The 18663-nt window shown below is 40.9% G+C and overlaps 1 long non-coding RNA gene across 1 annotated transcript; it reads left to right on the forward strand.

Annotated features, from left to right (window-relative positions):
- Positions 1 to 437: 437 nt before the first annotated feature.
- On the forward strand, positions 438 to 11532 carry LOC116705983 (uncharacterized). Its single transcript, XR_004336108.1, has 3 exons — positions 438 to 804; positions 1074 to 1075; positions 11519 to 11532. It is a non-coding gene; the product is annotated as an uncharacterized LOC116705983 (long non-coding RNA).
- Positions 11533 to 18663: the final 7131 nt, after the last annotated feature.

Consider the following 18663-nt stretch of genomic DNA (forward strand, 5'->3'; position numbering starts at 1 on the left):
AATACAACGATAGGAGTCCTGGGGCCTTTACTACAAATCAAGATTTGGCGTTACCGAGGTAACTTCAGGTTCAACCCAGGGTTTTATGTATCACGACAGTGGATGAGTTGTTGCTGTTACTGGATGAGTAAATCGCCGTGGTAACTTATGCTGGACACCTAACCTGGTCAGGAGCAGGTTATGTTGGAGATTGGAGATCAATCAGTGTTAAAGCACCGCCTACCGGCCAATCAGTACTCAGTTGATAATGGTGTCGTTAACATTCACCGATGGGTATCTCTATGACAGATATAGATTTTAAGCGAATAGAGTTGCGTAAAGGCTATTTATGTTCTACGATGACAAAAGTATTATTTAAATGGAGTCTGGTGCGTTGTGATTTACGCATTTACAGCTTTTTGCCAGCATTCCTTCCTCTTTTCAGCAGCAATTGTATTGTGTTTTGCCTATAAAACTGTTTCTGTGTTCTGCATGTTTATGTAGAATTATCGTTTGCTCTTCTTATGTAAAATATGCGGCTCTGGAAGATGTTTGTGATTGGTCATGCTTTGCAATCTCCGCCCCTTTTATGTGAACGTGTGAGAGTCTGGATTGGGAAACCCTGGGTTGGTGGAACTAGTTGATAACCCCCGTCTTGACACAGCTTATGCAGGACAGCGGTGGTTAGGTTAAGTGAAGCCGGGGAACTGAAAGAAATCCAGGGCAGGTTGATCTGGATTCGTAGAACAGGACTCTGGGCTCCATTTCAGAGAGCAGGTTTAGTGAAAATTCTGAGTTAGTTAACCCTGAGATAAGGGAAACTCTGTTTCAGAAAATGAGATTAATCTAACCTGAGAGAGAGGGGGAACTCCAGCTTGTTTCAGAAAGTGAGCTAACTTAACCTCAGAGTCAGTTACTATGGTAGCTCCAGCCCGTTTCAGAAAGCGAGATAACTTAACCTCAGATTCAGTTACTATGGTAACTAAACCTGTGAACTTGACCTGGTCAAGAGCAGGTTTTCTTCTCTCAGTCTCCTCCTTCTGACACAGCGCTCTATTTCCTCATTCCTTCATTCATTGCTTCATTCATTCAAGGAGTTTAAGAAGTCTCCCTCTGCAGGAGATAAGATAGAATGCAGGTTTAAGGCACTGTCACATTTGCGTTGTCCATTATACAGTCTATGGTGGGAACAGGCATTGCGCACAGTGTGAATAACAGGGGAACCATTCTCCCACATACAAGTCAGTGTAGCGTCAAAATTATTTTAAAACTGTGATTTCAAATAGCTATGCAATGTCGCTTTAAAGTGGGGCTGATAATATGCCGTATTAGGATCATCATCGCGATATCAACAGGCGTAATAAACACATCGCAAAAGTCTGCAAAACATCGGTGAAGACACTCTGAGATTTTTTTTGTCTTAGTTAAAAAAAACAGAGAAAACCGCACTTTAAATATTAACTGCCATCGTTTTTAAGTGCTGCTATTTGTTTTCAGTTCAACATTCAACTTGATTCAGTAAAAGAAAGTGTCATTTGTGTTAAATCCAACAAGCATTTTTTTGTATTTTAGAAGAACACTGAAAGCAACAGAGCACTTTAATAGCTTTTTTAAGTGGAAGAAAGTAATATCGTTTCGGGATGTTTAACAACGTTGTTGCACATTTTTCATCATATCGTGCAACCTTACTTTAAAGTCCTATGAAAAAGACATTAAAAAAGTCATGTTAAAGCCTAACAAATAGTTTCAAACACTGCTTTAGACCTTGCAGGGTCTGTATCAGGGTGTAGACAATAAAACAGATTGATCACTCCTTGGAAACTGTAAAGTGAGCTAGAAACCAGTCGGTATGTTAAACCATTAATTTGTCTAAACTAACTTTTAAAAGACCCAGTGTTGGATTAAAGTGATTGAATGGAGTCAGTTTCACGTCAAGTAATTTAATTTGTAAAGCACATTTAAGAGATGTGACACACCAACCCGATAATCGGCCGTCGAACAGTCTGGCGAGGTCGGTGACTTGAGTCTGGTCGGTGTTTTCAGTGCCGTCGTCATTTTGGCCGACCTGACATGCTCAGTTGGAAGGCGGGCACGGTTGGCAGTTGGACTCAAATGACCAATCTGATTGGTGGAGAGCTAACCCGGAAACGAGGAGCAGGCTGATGAAAAAAAAATCAGATGAAAGTCTTTCGAACTGACCTTTGTGGATCTGAGATGAAGTCAGATTCAGCAACGGCACGACCCGGCATCTGTCTCCTTAAAATGTTTTCAGAAACACGTTTCTGAGAGTAAAATATAGTAAAACATGAGATCGTATTCTGAACAAGCCGACATGACAGTCTGGCTTTGAATTTCCGGAGAAACCAGACTCTTTGTGACGCGTTTGTCCAATCAGCTGCCGGTTTTCATTTTTGGCGGCAACACAGATTACCGCCACCTGCTGTTATGGAGACGTATTACGTCTTGTCACTTTGGTGTGTCCAGAAGCATTTTTTTGACCAACTCGGGGGGACTGATCGGTCCAACTGCCTTTTCTGCCGAGGGTCGGCCGTCTGGTCGGTGTTGCGGGGGCATAAAGAACAACAGTGGACCCAAAGTGCTGTAAAGCACGGAAGGCAGAAACAGTATACCTTGAAGATACATAGTCAATTGTGCAAGACTCCATGATTATAATTAGGCAAAGGTAAAATAAATATAACGCATGACGTAGAACAACTATAGAAAAAATATACAGTGGCTTGAGAAAGTTTACGCACCCATGCTAAAGTTGATTTAAAGAGGAATAAGAAAACATCTTCTAAAAATTGATCTTAATGTCTCAATTTAAAAAAAAAGGAAAATCCAACCTTTTAAGAACACCAATTTTGTTTAATAACTTGAATAACTAATGTATTATAGATACATAAATATTCTTCCTTAAAATACAGGGAGCATAAGTATACACCCACCTATGTTAAATTTCCATTGAGGCAGGCACATTTTTATTATTAAAGGCCATTTATTTCATGGATCCAGGATACTATGCATCCTGATAAAGTTCCCTTGGCCTTTGGAATTAAAATAGCCCCCCCACATCATCACTTACCCTTCACCATACATAGAGATGGGCATGGGGTACTTTCCATAAAATAATCTCTCAATGCAAATCAAACCAGCTATTAAGCTAACTGAAATAACACCATGCCTATCTCTAGGTATGGTGACGGGTATGTGCTGATGCGGGGGGGCTATTTTAATTCCAAAGGCCAAGGGAACTTTATCAGGATGCATAGTATCCTGATCCATGAAATGACTAATAAATATGTGCCTGCCTCTCTCAGAATTTAACATAGGAGGGTGTATACTTATGCCCCCTGTGTTAAAAGGAAGAACATGAATTTATTTACAATACATTATTCATTCATAAAGAAAATTAAAAGGTTGGATTTTCCAAATTTTTTTAATTAAGGCATTGAGATGAATTTCCTAAAGAGTTTTTTTTTTAAATTCTCTTTTCAATCAACTTTAGCATGGGGTGGAACTTTCTCAAACCACTGTAACAACAATATGCTCTACTATGCCATGCTACACCCTGTAACACCCTGCAGCGCCCTGCTATGACATGAACTACTACAACTATCACTTGTAGTCACTGTTTCATTATCTTCATTGCGACTATCATTGCTACTGTTCATCACACTCCCAACCAGACACCGTCAGACACCGTCTACCAAGAACCTGTGTCTGTCCCAGGTTTCTTCCTAAAAGGAGTTTTTCCTCGCCACTGTGGCACTAAATGCTTGCTCTTGGGGGGATTACTAGAATTGTGGTAAATTATAGAGTGTGGTCTAGTCCTACTCTATCTGTAAAGTGTCTCGAGATAACTATTGTTATGATTTGATACTATTAATAAAATGTAAATGAACAATGGAAAAACAACAGTATAATCAAAGAAAATTAAAAGCAAGAGAGTAAAAGTGCGTCTTTATGCTTCAGGTCAATAAATGCTACATATGCAGGATTGTCCTCAAACAGGATTTAAGAAAAAAGTAGTGCTATTTGTAGTGGCTACAAATAAAGACTGGTCATTTTATGGACTGAACTTGCAGCTTGGGGCCCTCTAGTAGCTGCGGGGGCCCTATAGTTCACCTATAGGAAGAAACAGCTCTGTATATAGATTTAGACATTTCTGACCGCACTTGAAGGCTGCTTCATTTCACAGAGAAAGTTAAATCTTCTAAATAAACCATGCACCGAAATATACCATGCAACGAAATCTATGCCTGACCAAACGATCTTGGTACTTTAATATTCGTTCTCTCTTTTCTCTCAATGCCTTCCTATCATCTCTGGTGGTTTGACAAATATCTGTAATAAAAGAAATGTCTGTGAAAGCAAAAATATATAACAACACAAAGCTGATTTATACGTTACAACGTCTTACAATAGAGAGCACATAGGGTGGACCCGTACTTTAAGCTACTGTATTTGGTGCGGTGACTTTTTTTTGTCGAGCATCAGCGCCTTTACGTTGGAAATGTTTTCACATTGTCTGGACACTGGAATACACCCTTCCCCATTGGGACCAACTGAAGTCAGGGCTGGGAAAGTGCTGAGCAGCAACATTGTCATTTGTGAAAAATGGAGACACAGAGGAGAGGGGGGACAGACATAGCAGGGGGGGCTCGCACACAGTAAAAAAGAGTGGCACATGTTGGCTTTCAAGAGTGTTCCAGTGTCTTTGGCCGGGGCGAGCCGCCATCAATCATCAGAGTGTCCTTTTTGTCAAGGTTTGTCTTCACACGCCGACAGCCCTCCCGCCCCCTCCCCCCTGAGCATAGGACATCAAAGACAGGTAGGAGGAGCAGAGGGTGTGGTGGCTGCGGGTGCTTCCCCTTTCTGAGAAATACTCCAGAGTTGATGCTTTTTTCACAGGATGTTTCTTATTGAAGTTATGATATAGAGTACTTTGGCTTACTGTTAGCGTGACAGCAGGTCAAAATCTGTGTAGCATGGCTAGCCCCAGTTTACAACTCTCATGTATAATGCTCGAGTTATTTTGAACATGTTAAAAATAATAGAAATAAATGAGAACATGTACAGTACATTTCAGTACAAGCAAGAAAACCAACAAACCTAAATACTCAGCAAACATATCTTTCCTTTCCTACTTTCTACTTTAGTTTTACACAAACAATTTAATTCTTCACTTATTTATACTTACACATACAGACACATGTACATACTTACAGGCACATGCTTACCCATATACACATTATTTTTTCAAGCTATCACCTACCTAGGTTCCATATTATTCTGCTAATTTCAGGTTTAAACTTGTATTTTGGGTTTCTACTAGAATATGTGTACATGCTTTAATGTTTAAAAAACACCATTTGTTTCATACCGTCTGTCAGAACATACCTGTTCACCCTCTATCTATTCAATTCAATTCAATTTTATTTATAGTATCAATTCAAACAAGAGTTATCTCAAGACACTTTACAGATAGACCACACTCCAGAATTTACAAGGACCCAACAGTTCTGTATCTGAAACGATCCGTTATAGTACCTGTCTCTTTAAGACAAAATTATAAATAAATTGATAAAAAAAGCTGTCTGCTCTGATTGGTCAGTGATTCCAGGTCTTGAGCATCTGCCCTCTCGGCGTCTGCACCGTTATTGCAGCCGGGGAATGACGACACTGTCTTACCTATAAATAGCATTATTGTGACATCACAACTGTACAGGATATGTTGACGCCTCGTTTAAAGGCACAGTTTCTGAATACGGGCTGTGTGCATTTCTCTGGGGATTGAGCGTTTTGATACTTTCACAGTATTTGTATAGCATCTCAACCTGTTTTTTAATCAGAAATATGGGGGCCAAACTGGCCAGTGCATCCCACCTCAAAACCTGTTTCAATTTCTTCAACATAAATTATGACATTTGCACCATAACTTGATGCCCAAAAGGCACAGATTGTGGAAAAACTTACCACAATGCAGAAAGTTAAGTGTTTGACATTTAAAATTGAAATTTTGCTTCAAAATGGAGATGTCGACCCCCACAATGTTGAACCCAAAGTTACGCCCCTTGGATATTACAGATAAAACCGCCAATTTTAAGTGGCATTTTGATTGAAAGAGAAGATTCTAAAAAAGGAAGTGGAATAAAATGCCATGCATGTTACTAATTCATCAAGGTTACCATTCTCACTAGCTCAATAATAAATAGCAATAGAACATCCAACTGCCATCTCCTAAAAAAACCTCCCGGTCCTCCAGTTTTATTTGCGAGAGGACGAGTGGCGAGGAAGAGGTAAAACATCTTTATTCCTCCAACACAGAAGCCTCACCCCATGGTGAGCGGCAGAATGGAGTGGTGGCATCAGTCCATGCATTATTCAAAAGTGTAAATTAACCCTGGGTATCGATACTCCATCAATCACTGGGGGCTGCCATCACGGGGTGCCTTCTAGGAGTGGGGTGGGGCTGGTTTTGGGGGGTGGATGGAGGGTGGAATGCTGGTAGAGGTTGGTTGGTGTAGCCGGTGGTCTGTCAGATGGCGTGTAATGGAGAGGGAGTCCGGAGTCGCTACTAGAATTAGCCACCCAGTATTTCAACAGGTGGCCCCGACAGTCATGCGTGGCATGTGGACAGGCTCCGGCAGAGACGCTGCAGCTGAACCAACTAAATACTGCCAGTGGGAGTGGAAACACAGCAAGAAGACCAGGATTTAAGGCTTAGAGGTGTTTACACTTTAGAAAAATGGTTAGTCTATGACATGTGCACGTAAATAACATTGTTTGTTTCATACTCTGTCATCAACTGATGTCATTGTGTATGGTTGAAACTAATACCAGGACTTGGAACATTTAATTTTAGTGTTTGGTAGAGTTGTCCTGAGGAAATGTTCATTGGTTCATTGGAAGCAGAGACGGTCCCAGAGCTTTGGGGCCCGCCCCCTACCCATACACAATATGCTGCTACATCCAGCAGACATAGGATTCCAACTCTTTCATGTAGGGAGCAATGCGGGAAGTAGCGTAATGTTACAGTTGGCAGAGAGAGGTGGTCAGGGTTGATGGTTTTAACAAAAAAATAGACTGTAACTTGGTCGTGTTTCCTACTGACAGTCAATGTTTCTATCAGCCAACCTTAAACAAGTGTAGATATTTGTAACCACAGCAACAAAAGATCCCTAACCTAACCAAATATTAGCCAACAGGCAATACAGTTATAGAATGTGGATTAATATTTCGGCTAGTCAGGGTTAGGGTTAGTCAGGTTCCGCTGAACCTGACTCCTCAGCTGTGATTGGTTGTGTCCTGCGGTGAAATCTTGCACCGGGAGGAGGCAAAGAAATTATAATTATTATCATCTGTCCAGATAATCCAGCGCTGGAGCAACCATGTTTGTTGTGTGATATAGTATAATAGTTTATTTAGTATATATATATATATATATATCATCAGAATACAACCACAACACACACACACATATTTTCTTCTAAGAACTTAAAGCTTTAGTGAGTAACTTTATGACATTAATAAACATCTGTGTCATGACCCTGTGGTCATATTTATATATATAAAGTTATAATGTCTCTCACCCTGCAGTAGTGGGTGATCTCCTATGAGTTCACAGATAACGGAGAACAGGTGCAGACACCGGATTGGTCCAGCAGGGCTGATTGCTGTCTCCTGATTGGTCGCCAAGAGGACAGGAGCCATTTTAAAGCCCCATCGGAAAAGAACTCATCCCTCTCTCTCTTCACTTAGCCATTCCCAACAATCTAAATCTTTGTGATGCGATTTAAGATGGTGTAAGTAATGTGACAGCCTTGTTTTCTGGTAGGAGTGAGAAGTCCTTTTTTGTTTGTTACTTTTTTCTCCTGTGTTCATAGTAATAGGTTAGGTCAGAGCTTTGTCTTTTCTTTGCATTTTGGTTTGGTTTAGGACAGTTTAAGGTTGTATCTAGAGTTGTTTTGTTTGATGTGTTGGGACCTCATCTCTAAATAAAATAAAATCTGTCACTTTGTAATTCTTTTTTTCTGGCCTTGCTTGGGAGTGGGAATAGGGGTATGGGCATACATTATGTTGCGTCTCGGTTACCCCTAGACATTGGGACGTAACATCTGTTACATACAAGCCATCGCCAAATGAGGTGCTACAAAGCTAATTAAGACTATCAGCTCCACACAACTCTCTCTGGATTTCTTCGTATGGCTTTTTTCAGAAGATTGTGTCGTAAGGTGACTTTCCCGTGCAGAAACTCAAGTGAATATAATGACCTCTTCTGAAGAGTCCATGTTTTTTCAATCCTCCGTGTCCTCCTTGGCTACCAGCTGCGTGGAGGAGAGGTGGGGGTGGTTCACGATTACGGAAGGCTTGCGTCATGTGGACGCACCAACAGTGTTGTCATTGCTTAGAATTCCTCATGGGGCAGACAGAAACTACACACTATAGCTTTAAGAACAACATATGTATGTATCAAATAGCATCCCGCCTGTTGATTCATGACAGCTGCTGTTCAAAAACAAATGAATCCTTTTTGATTTCTGTTAGGGAGTTACAACATCCCCAATAATCAAAACAGGCCAGTACAACCTCCCCCCCCAAAAAAAATTATAATTTCCTTTACATACATGAACACATTTGTACCATTAAGTGATGCAGAAAAGGCACAAGTTGTTGCAGAAAGAAATCGTCGGAATGCAGAAAATGAAGTGTTTGATGGTCAAAATTTCAATTTTGCTCAAAAGTGGAGATCCCAACCCCCCCCCCCCCCACACACCACAATGTTGAACCCAGAGTTACGCCCTTAGCGTGTTGTGATGAACTGTAAGTATTCGTTGAATGAATATTTCTGACCAGCAAGTCAGGAATCACCAACGTCAGAATTATTGAATGAGGACCATTAATAAATCTGTCACAGTTTTCATACCAATCCATTCAATAGATTTTTCACAATGACAGCTATTTATATCTTCAGTATATCTAGTGCATGTGATTATTGTTTATGTACTTACATGTTCAGTGTGTTTTTTGTCTATCTTACTATTAATTCCTGGAATTAGCTTTGGTTGAAAGGAAATCCTTTTAACCTTTTTCTCATTAATGTATTTATTCCTTCTGTCCCTGGAAAGGGACAGGAAAATATTTTATTGATTGCACAATTTCCTTGTGTGGACACACCTTCAGGCATTTTTGCACTTTCTCTCTGTGACCCCTGCAGATTTAGAGGGAGAGTGCTTTTATCATGTGAGGCAAGTGGTTTGGAATACAGGAACATTTTCTGGATTATAAAGCTGAGCAGCACTGAGCCGGTCATGATAATTGGGGATGTGTTACTGTCCAGAAAACGGACGGTGTCTTCAACTAGAGCTCCTCTTAATTTAAAAAAAATAAGCTAACTTTTTCAGTTTTGTGTTGCAGAGGAAATTAAGTTCCCTAAAAAGAACAGTAGACTGCTCTCCTGTGTATTCCCTACATTACAGATTCAACGCATTGTTCAGTAAAGAGAAAGGCTATTAACACTGCTGTTTTCTGGGATGGGGTCCAAGCCAGATCAGAATTTCTGGTATGTATAAATCCCCATAAGGGTTTCCTGAGACAAGGCTGGCGCTTTCTTCCCGTCGACGAGCCGAGGACACAGGCATAATGACGTTAGGCACGGTGGTCCCGTTTGGATGGCTGTTTGTTTAACAGCATACTCGTCGGCTGTTTGCTGATAAAACTGGCGGGGACGCTCTTGAAGCCGCCGCTGATGAATTACCATAGCTTCCTTGGTGATGTGTATTGTTTGGTTCTACTCTCAGGTTCACCACGCGGCAGGATGGCATAATTGGCTTTGGAAAAAATGGGATGAGGCGCTGGTGTCAAAGGACAGTCTGTGGATCCCTATGACACCATCTGCTGGAATCGGCTTTAAATGGAAATAGACAGGGGAAATGTTGATATGGGATCGAATTCATTCACTCTCACCAAATGTCATGCAATAAAGTCAGACAAATGACAAATAATGGACATCTTAATGATTAAATTACGAGAAAAAAAACAATAAAGCGCACAACAGTCTATTTCTGTTTTTTTTCCCTGGCAAAAAAAAGACAGGGCCAGTAGGTACGATCAGCGCTACAGCCACTCACGCAACTGACATCAGCCGTTTGATTAAGCATCTCCTCCGCTCATGGCTGCACCTGCCCTCATTTCTCTCTTTGATGTATTTTCTTTCCTCGAGCTGGATAATAAAAGAAGACACCAAAACAAATTTCCTTTAGGAATTTGATTCATCTTTCATGGATTCTGTGGGTGGCTCTCTTCCTCTGTGACTGTAATCTTCGACAAGCGCTATTGTTCCACATCAATACCAATTCCTGCTCGTTGACATGAAATTGGCATTCATGGTGTGTCAGTCAGTTGTTTCCTTTTTTGATCGATCTCAGTGCACCACAACCCATGCAGCTCAGCTTTGGATCCTTTAGGTGTCTCTCTATAAGGGGTATAAGTCCATAGATAGGCCATTACACCTTTAAAGTGCCCATATTATGAAAAAAATCACTTTCAGGGATTTAGGGTGTGATTTTGTGTCTCTTCTGCTTCCAAAAGACAAACTTGGAAAAAAACTATCCGTGCTGTTTTGAGTGAGATACAGGTTTCTGAATGTCCTCTGCCTTGTGAGCAGTTGAGAATCTTCACAGCTTTCTATGTCACTAGCCGAAACAGGACTCAATAGCAAAACACTGCTACAACACACACATAGTTCACCATAATCTCCAAAAGAACCACTACCATGTCCCTGTTCTGCAGATATTCCACAAATGCCCCTCGTCTAGAAGAAGTCTCCCAGCTAATCCTGCCTTTTACTGACCAAAGTTGGAGAAACAGTTATCTAACTGATGTGATCTTACCTAGCTACTGCGCATGTGCAACTACCAACAAAGATAGTTTAGAAGTGAGATGTCTCACTCTGTAGCTAAAACAGAGACCTGAACACACAGGGTGAAAACAGGATCTGCAGCAATGTGCAGTACAACAAAAATATGATGTTTTTTAAAAATTAAAACATGTAAACCTATTCTGGTACAACCTCAAAATACAATTATGAACCTGAAAATTAGCATGATATGGGCACTTTAATATATTTAAATACTGCCGGGATACATTGTTTTAATCCTGTCTTAATGCCTGTCTGTTAAGCATGTCAGAATTTGATGAATCCATACGTTTCTTTGGCTTTGGAATATTACATCCCAAACGTCAAAACCCACAACATACAGCTCCACCACTTTTGTACAAGACTTTTCTTATTTCTCATCACAGGGAGTACTACTCGGTCTGGTCAGACATTCAAACTGTTGTATGATTTGTTCTATTGCTCTGGAGGAGCTTTGCCACGTATTAGAAAATGATTTTGGCTTGAGCTTTGTTACTGAAAGCGTGCATTACAAATATAGTGGATGGACGTATTTAGGCTAAAGAATGAGTTGGATCATGACAAATAAAGGCTTCAGCATTTTTGAAGCCTGAGCCCATAGTAGGGTCTAAAAGTCAGGTTAGTTAACCCTGCTGGAATGCTTTGGCCACTAGTTTTCTAAATGTATTTCTTGCACATCCCATACCCTACTATAAGTGCAATACTAAATGTCTTAAGCAACCTGATTGATAACTCATTATAACTCATTATAACAGATAACTAATTGGGTCATTTGACCCTCCCTGCCTGGAAAACGCCCACGTACTTCGAAATGTTTTTTTACCAGTTTGTTATACCAAAAATGTGTTCAAGCCTAAGCCGACGTACCTGTGGGATGTCACTTGTCACATTGGCCCAATCCTAAAGTCCGGAGTCGCAGACTCACAGACTTTGGTGCGCGGTCTCGTAAAATTCATAAGGGCTTAAGGTTGTCCCAATGTCGAATTTCAAAGGGCGTGAGGGTTTGAGTAGACACTCACCGAGCCCTTTCTGTGAGTCACTTCAATGCAGACTTCACACGACCATGGAAAAGAGTTGACCTGTTGTCCAGCTTGTAGAACAAGAGTTTGAATAAATGTGTTAACAGGCAGCCGTCTCCTGGGCCTCGGCCGTGTGGAAAGCAACAAACTTAAAATGAAAATACCCAAACCGACAATTGTCAGCATCATCTCTGTAATTAAACATCGCTAAGGTAAAATGTGATCTCATGAGGTGCTGTCCCAATCCTATTTATACCTATCTGAGTCCATATGGCCTCGCACACTCAGTCACTCAGCACTTGCAATCAGTTAAGTCTGTGAGTCTTAAGTCCTTAGTCCTCAGGGCTCACTTTAGGATTGGGCCAGTTTCTCACATTGACTTCACTAGAGCCAAATAATTCATTATGCAACTGTTTTCAAATATAGGACTGTCCCTTTAACTAATAATAGTTTTTAAATGACTTTTACTTGTAAAAGCAGGAAACGAAAGACAGAAATTACAAGTGCAGTAGTACTGTAGATCAAACAACCAATCAAACTGCTGCAACACAGAAACATTGGAGGACCTTCATTCGCACTGAAGCGGGGGGGCTGCCCTGTCCTCTGTCACAGCCAACAGCCACTTTTTTAAGATTTTATAGCTCAAACATTACTGGATCCGTCTACAGGCAAGTCCAGAAGCAAGTGGTAGTTGTGTGGATGGGTCCAACCCCAGGCCTCCATCTGCCCAAAAGTAAGCAAAGAGTTCTGCCTCTGGTCTGATTACCCCGCAACCAGCTGGTGACGGCCTGTAGCAGTGATGTACAAATTCAAAACCAAGTGTCTTGCTTTCTCTGGGTTAATAAGTGGTTCTTCATGGCTGTGTTTAGCTGTTTTGCATTTAATCCATGCCTACAGGATGTTACACAGCGTCCAGGTGGTACAAAAAGTGTCAGTGTTTTCACAATGATCCTCTTAGGGCGTTTTCACACCTTTAGTTGGTTTGCTTTGGTCCGACAGTTTTTAAACTTGGAGCAGTTTTCCCTTGGTTTGGTTTTGTTTCACGCCTGGAAAAATCCAAGCGTACCAAGAACAGTCACCCTGCTGATTGGTCAAATGTGTTTGGGGCGGAAGCAAAAAAGTAAATACAGGATGAAGGTCCAGTGTTCTGCACATCTCCGTGGTCAAAGCAGCTCAGTTCATTTAAATAATCAGAGTTTTCGCGAGCGACGTTGCTACTTCTGCTCTGGTCACCGTGACCTCGCTCTGCTCTGCCAATGTCTGTCTCCAACTTTAGCGGCGGCTGGTTTGACTATGTTTCCATGACAGAAAAATTAAAGCTGCTACAGTTTGCTGCTCTGCCGCATCACAGATTGCAATGCACACCTGATTTCAGAGCCATTGTCTCGGACTTGTGGAGCATACATTGTTGCTGTGGTTCAAGGTTGGATCACGTTCTCACCACAAACAAACTGCTCCAGAGTTCGATGGACAGCGTACCAAGACCACCTCTTCAAGGAGGTCTTGGTATGCTGGTTTCGTACGCTTTTGGTGTGCACCCAAGTGTGATTGCTGCATTCTCACCTGTCCAAACGAACCGCACCAGCGGGGTAAACCAACTCTAGTTCAATTCAACCGAACTAAATGTGCAGGTTTGAATGCCCCCTTAAGGACTCTGATAGTGGTGCTATTATGACATTATCCTAAGAAACCATTACAATATCAGTCATGTAGTTGATAGAACAATACCATACATGTGTAATACAAAAGCCTGAAGATACCCATGTCCACATACACTTTTGTGCATTTCTTTCTGGTTTTAATAGTTTGGTCTTGGCCCACAGTACAGTGATATCTTAAAGGTTTACTTTGCCATTTTCCAGCCAGCATTGTATCATATACAATATGTGGGTAATATGTGTAAATGACTATGGTAAAAATCAAAGCCCAGCTCTTCGTGCTCGTCTCCCATCTCAAATCCACCTGATGACACATTTCATGTTCTTCTGCATAAAGACACAAAGACTTTAAAAGTGGAACGAGAAAGAGTTGCACTTCTCCCTCAACCTCAGACTGAGGTCAGCTAGGCAGTGCTGATCAACTATAAACCAAGATTATGTTACAGTATTGCCTAAATCTTGCCCAATATGTTTGCAGAAACATATTTTAGCTCACCATTTATTGCTCCCGTGCAGCGAACCGCATAATGGTAGTTGTATGTTGTCTACCTTGTAAGCGAAAGGGAATACCACAACGCCTTTTTCTCTGTTCTACTTTGGCCATGTAGCACCAATTTACAAAGTGTTTGCGCCATTCTAATGAATAGACAGTCCAGTTTTATGAAGCACTCACTTTCTGGCCATAAAATACTTCTTAAATGGTGTATCATGCATCATCATGATGTTACATGTTTTTCCAATAGTGTGGTAACAGTATGTTTGGTCATTTCGTGACAACATGCCAATGCCCCCTGTGCACAAAGCCAGCTCCATAACATGTTTTCCCAGTTTGGCCTGCACAGAGCCCTGACCTCAACCCCATCCAGCACCTTTGGAATGAACTGGAACCCTGGGAGACATTAGTGTTGGATCTCACTAATACCCCTTCAGACAACAGATGCAGTATGGCGGTATGGCCTACTCATTGCGTGTTCAACCCGCGCTGTCATGTGAGACAGCTGGCGTCCTTGTTTGCCGGGTGAGCAGAGACTCCAGTCTGCAGTACAGATAATACACTTCACTGATAAACCAGATAATTACATTGCATTCCATCCAATAATCACCAGATAAAAAGTTAAGTTTCAGTTTCACTTCTCTGGCTCTCCATAATCACTCTCCCTTACACTTAAACGCCCATGCATGCGTGCAATTTTTTCTGTTTTTCTCTTTTTATTATTTGTTAACTGATATTTAAATGTCAGCGTCAAATGTGCTTTCAGTAAAAGCCCTCCACCACATCCAACCCTGGTCAGAGGGAGGGTTGACTGGTTCTTACTGACCCATTCAGTATATATATATATATATATATATATATATATATATAATGTCAATCAGATGTACTGTAGGTGTAATGTTTGGGTGTCCAAATACTGTTTGATCTTATGTTAATTTTTTCTTTTCATTCCTATGACAAAAATATCACCTTCATTTTTTTTTGGTGCAGCCATCATCCAATCAAAGAATATTACAGCTGTATAAAATTCTAATAATTTAAACTGTGCACTGAAGGCATTCAGTATGTTTCAAATGAATTGCTGGATGAATTGTCTTATGAAATTTATTTTTCAACGGCAAAAGCACAGCCAATCAGTGCAGTAATTCACCGCGTGTGTGGAGGTGTGAAGGAAGGTAAGGAAAGGTAAAATCATGTTTCCAGGATGTATAAAGCTTTATGTACACATGCACTGGGGATTGTTCTAAATTGATGATAGTCTATCCATGACATGAGTAAATGCCGTAAACATGTATTCTTTGTAAACCTTTACAATCATTCCCGAAAGAACCAAGCAGGCCTGACTTGCAAGTTCCAAATTTTCTTCAAAACTTGACAATTTTTAGCATGTAGCTTGCTAGCTCAAAGTTTGTTGTTTGCCGAAGCGAAAGAGTTTGAGAATGGCTACACAGAGGGAGAGGAAGGTGAAGGATGTCAGACAATTATTCCGGAAATGTACTTCCATAGATCCAGACCACTGCATACATAATGTAGCATAATATAATACGGTTCACCAGATTATTACCAATCATGAACCTAGTATTACAAGCTTTCAATTGCTTGGAGAGATCATTAAAAATAACTGGGGACAAAATTCCCCTATGTCCAAAACCATTGCTTACCCCAAATGGGGATGAGACCCTATTACCCCTTGCATTGGTGGAATGTAACTAAAAACATTAACGCTGGTACTCTCTCTTTTCAACAGGCCCTGTTGCCAACACTAACTGTGTTTTGTGTCTGCTAAACCCTTCATTTCAGCTGTTTTAGTTTATTTGATAAATTATCAGTTGATGTGCCTAAATGACACAGGCCTGTTTTGCTGTTTCATGGGTTCATAGCATGTTAGTCCTGTGATGTGGGGGGAGATCAGCTGCTCACATATCAATCAAAGAGAGGGCATACAGGTTTGCCTGATTAAATCCTCTCAGCAGGGAGGGGCGGGCACTCTTAAGGTGTAGGAGAACAGGTAAGATAGTTCTGCAGTAAATTATATTTAAAAAAAAAATATGGGGTGCTCATTGGGATTGGTGCCAATATGTGTATATATATAAAAAATTGGTAATGTCAGCAGTCTGGATCCAGATGATTCTGAATGTTAATGTTGCTTTTTCAGTCTCACCCTATATTACCTCTGCAGGTAATAAGTTTCAGTTAGGTGAGGCCGAGATGTGAAAGTGCCCTCTGTGTAATCATTTAATCTATTAAGTAGAGTTCTCTCTCAGACTTTTGAAAATATGGAGTGGGTTTAATAATACAACCAATACTGCACAGGTGAAGCAAATCCTCCAGAACTAGCACATCAATCCCAACGGAGGGAGCCACAACCAATCAGAGTTATAGTAAACATAAACCAAAACGTAAACAGTGATAAATAATTTTGTTATATGAAACTGAATCTGAAAAACTAAAACTACATAATCAGGCCAAAAAAATCAACCGCTTTTTGCTCGCAGGTTTCTCTATAGAGCCCCCCCCCCACAGGTTTCTCTATAGAGCTACCCCACAGGTTTCTCAATAGAACCCCTCCATCCCCCCTTTACAGGTTTCTCTACAGAGACCCCCTACAGCTCCTATGGTTACTTGTGTCTGACCCCTCCCTCGGTCAGTGTACCATTTCCTCTCTTTCTGTTCCTCCGACAATACTTCCCTAGCTTTCTGCTTCTTCTTTGCTGGCTCAGCCATGACGATAGTGTGAAAAACTCCATCGCTACCTTGTTAGCCGGTTCCTGAATGGCCGTATGTGTGCAGTGGCGTAAAGCAATTAGAGGCTGAAAATTGCAAGGGTGGTTCAATGGTGCTAAAACATAGTTCCCCTATAATGTTTACCAATATTATTTTTCACTGTTTAAGTTTTGGTTGGTGTTTACTTCTGATCTGGATTGGTTGTGACTCCCTCTGTTGAGATTTATGTGGTAGTTGTGGATGATTTACTCCAGCAATGCAGGATTGGTTGTATTAATTACTCACCTGGGTGAGGAGTATTAGTTGTCTATAATGAAACCCACCTGGGTGAGGAGTATTAGTTGTATATAATGAAACCCACCTGAGTGAGGAGTATTAGTTGTATATAATGAAACCCACCTGGGTGAGGAGTATTAGTTACGAAATCCCGTAGGCTAAACTCTCTCAGCCAACATTTGAGTATGTTTTTATATTTAGTAATTTTAGGGCAAAATCACCAAGACCAAACCCACCAGACTCTATTTAATAATCAGTTCTTTTTTCATTGTAAATCAAAGATACTGTATACATCTGTACGTAATTCCCTGCGCTTAAAATCTATGTATTTCATAAAGATACCCATTGGGGAATGTTAACGGGGTTGTCGGTCTCTATACGTTTTAACTATTATGAGTCCCCCTTTTGTCTCTCTCTCTCTCTCTCTCTCTCTATCTAGCTGATCTTCTAAAAACGGTGACGCCGCTTTTAATTGAGTACTGATTGGTCAGTAGGCAGTGCTTTTACATTGATTGATCTCGAATGTCCAACATAACCTGCTCCCAACCAGGTTAGGTGTTCATCTTAAGTTACCACGGCGATTGAACACGGTAAAAACTATTCCACCATAGTGATACACTAAACTCTGGGTTGAACCTGAAGTTCATAGTAAGGGCCTCTTTGTTATCCCACTGCTTGTTTAAAGCTTGCTACATCCCATGATCACCATTGAATCATTACTGTTAATATTGTCCACCTTCCAAATCACCGGGGACACTGTTAATAAAAAGTGCTAAGTATATGGGTACTGACATCAAGCCATTCAAAATTGTGGTATACAAAGGATTCAAGCAATACAGCAATACTCTCAACCCTTCCCACACTCTTCCATCAAGGTAGACAGCATCTGAGACAGTTTGAAACATGTATCAGAAAGAAACAGCATCACTGAAGGAGAGGCTGTCTAAAGTGTCAGCAGTTTGCTTAACCACAGACTGTTGGACATCAAGGGCTACAATCTCATTTGCAGCAGTAACATGCCACTTCATTGAAGACTTCAACATGTCGTTCAACCTATTGGACTGTTTTGATTTTAGCGCCCGGGCACGAGGGCAAACCTAGCCAAAGTTCTCAAGTTGAAAAATTTGGGAAGAAAAAAGGGGTTTTTACCCCAAAACTGACAGTGCGTAACATTACAAAGCTATACATACAAAAAAGGGCCCTCTTCCTCCGGCCATCCCATCTTTACACAAGATCCGAAAAGGGCTAAACCCCTTCGGAAAAATGAAAAAGGATGGGAACCTTTCACGGACCAACTGGGGGAAAAAAAAAACCTCAATTCAATGGGTTGCAAATTAAAACCCCCACAAGACTCCTAAAAAGGGAACCTTGAATCCAGCGGGCCCTTCTCCACCATGGTCATAAAAAAATCTCTTACCCCAAAAGAATGGGCCCTGCATTGTTTGTATTTTTTGGGCCCTTTCAAACGTCACCCAAAAAGTTTTTTATTCCATCTGGGTTGGGCAGCTGTACCTTCAAAACATCCATCCCAAATATGTTATAAAAAAGAACTAAAAGGAAACCCACCTCCAACACTGTCTTTCATTTTAAATT

The sequence above is a fragment of the Etheostoma spectabile genome, chromosome 18 (genome assembly GCF_008692095.1).
Source record: "Etheostoma spectabile isolate EspeVRDwgs_2016 chromosome 18, UIUC_Espe_1.0, whole genome shotgun sequence".
Lineage (NCBI taxonomy): Eukaryota > Metazoa > Chordata > Actinopteri > Perciformes > Percidae > Etheostoma > Etheostoma spectabile.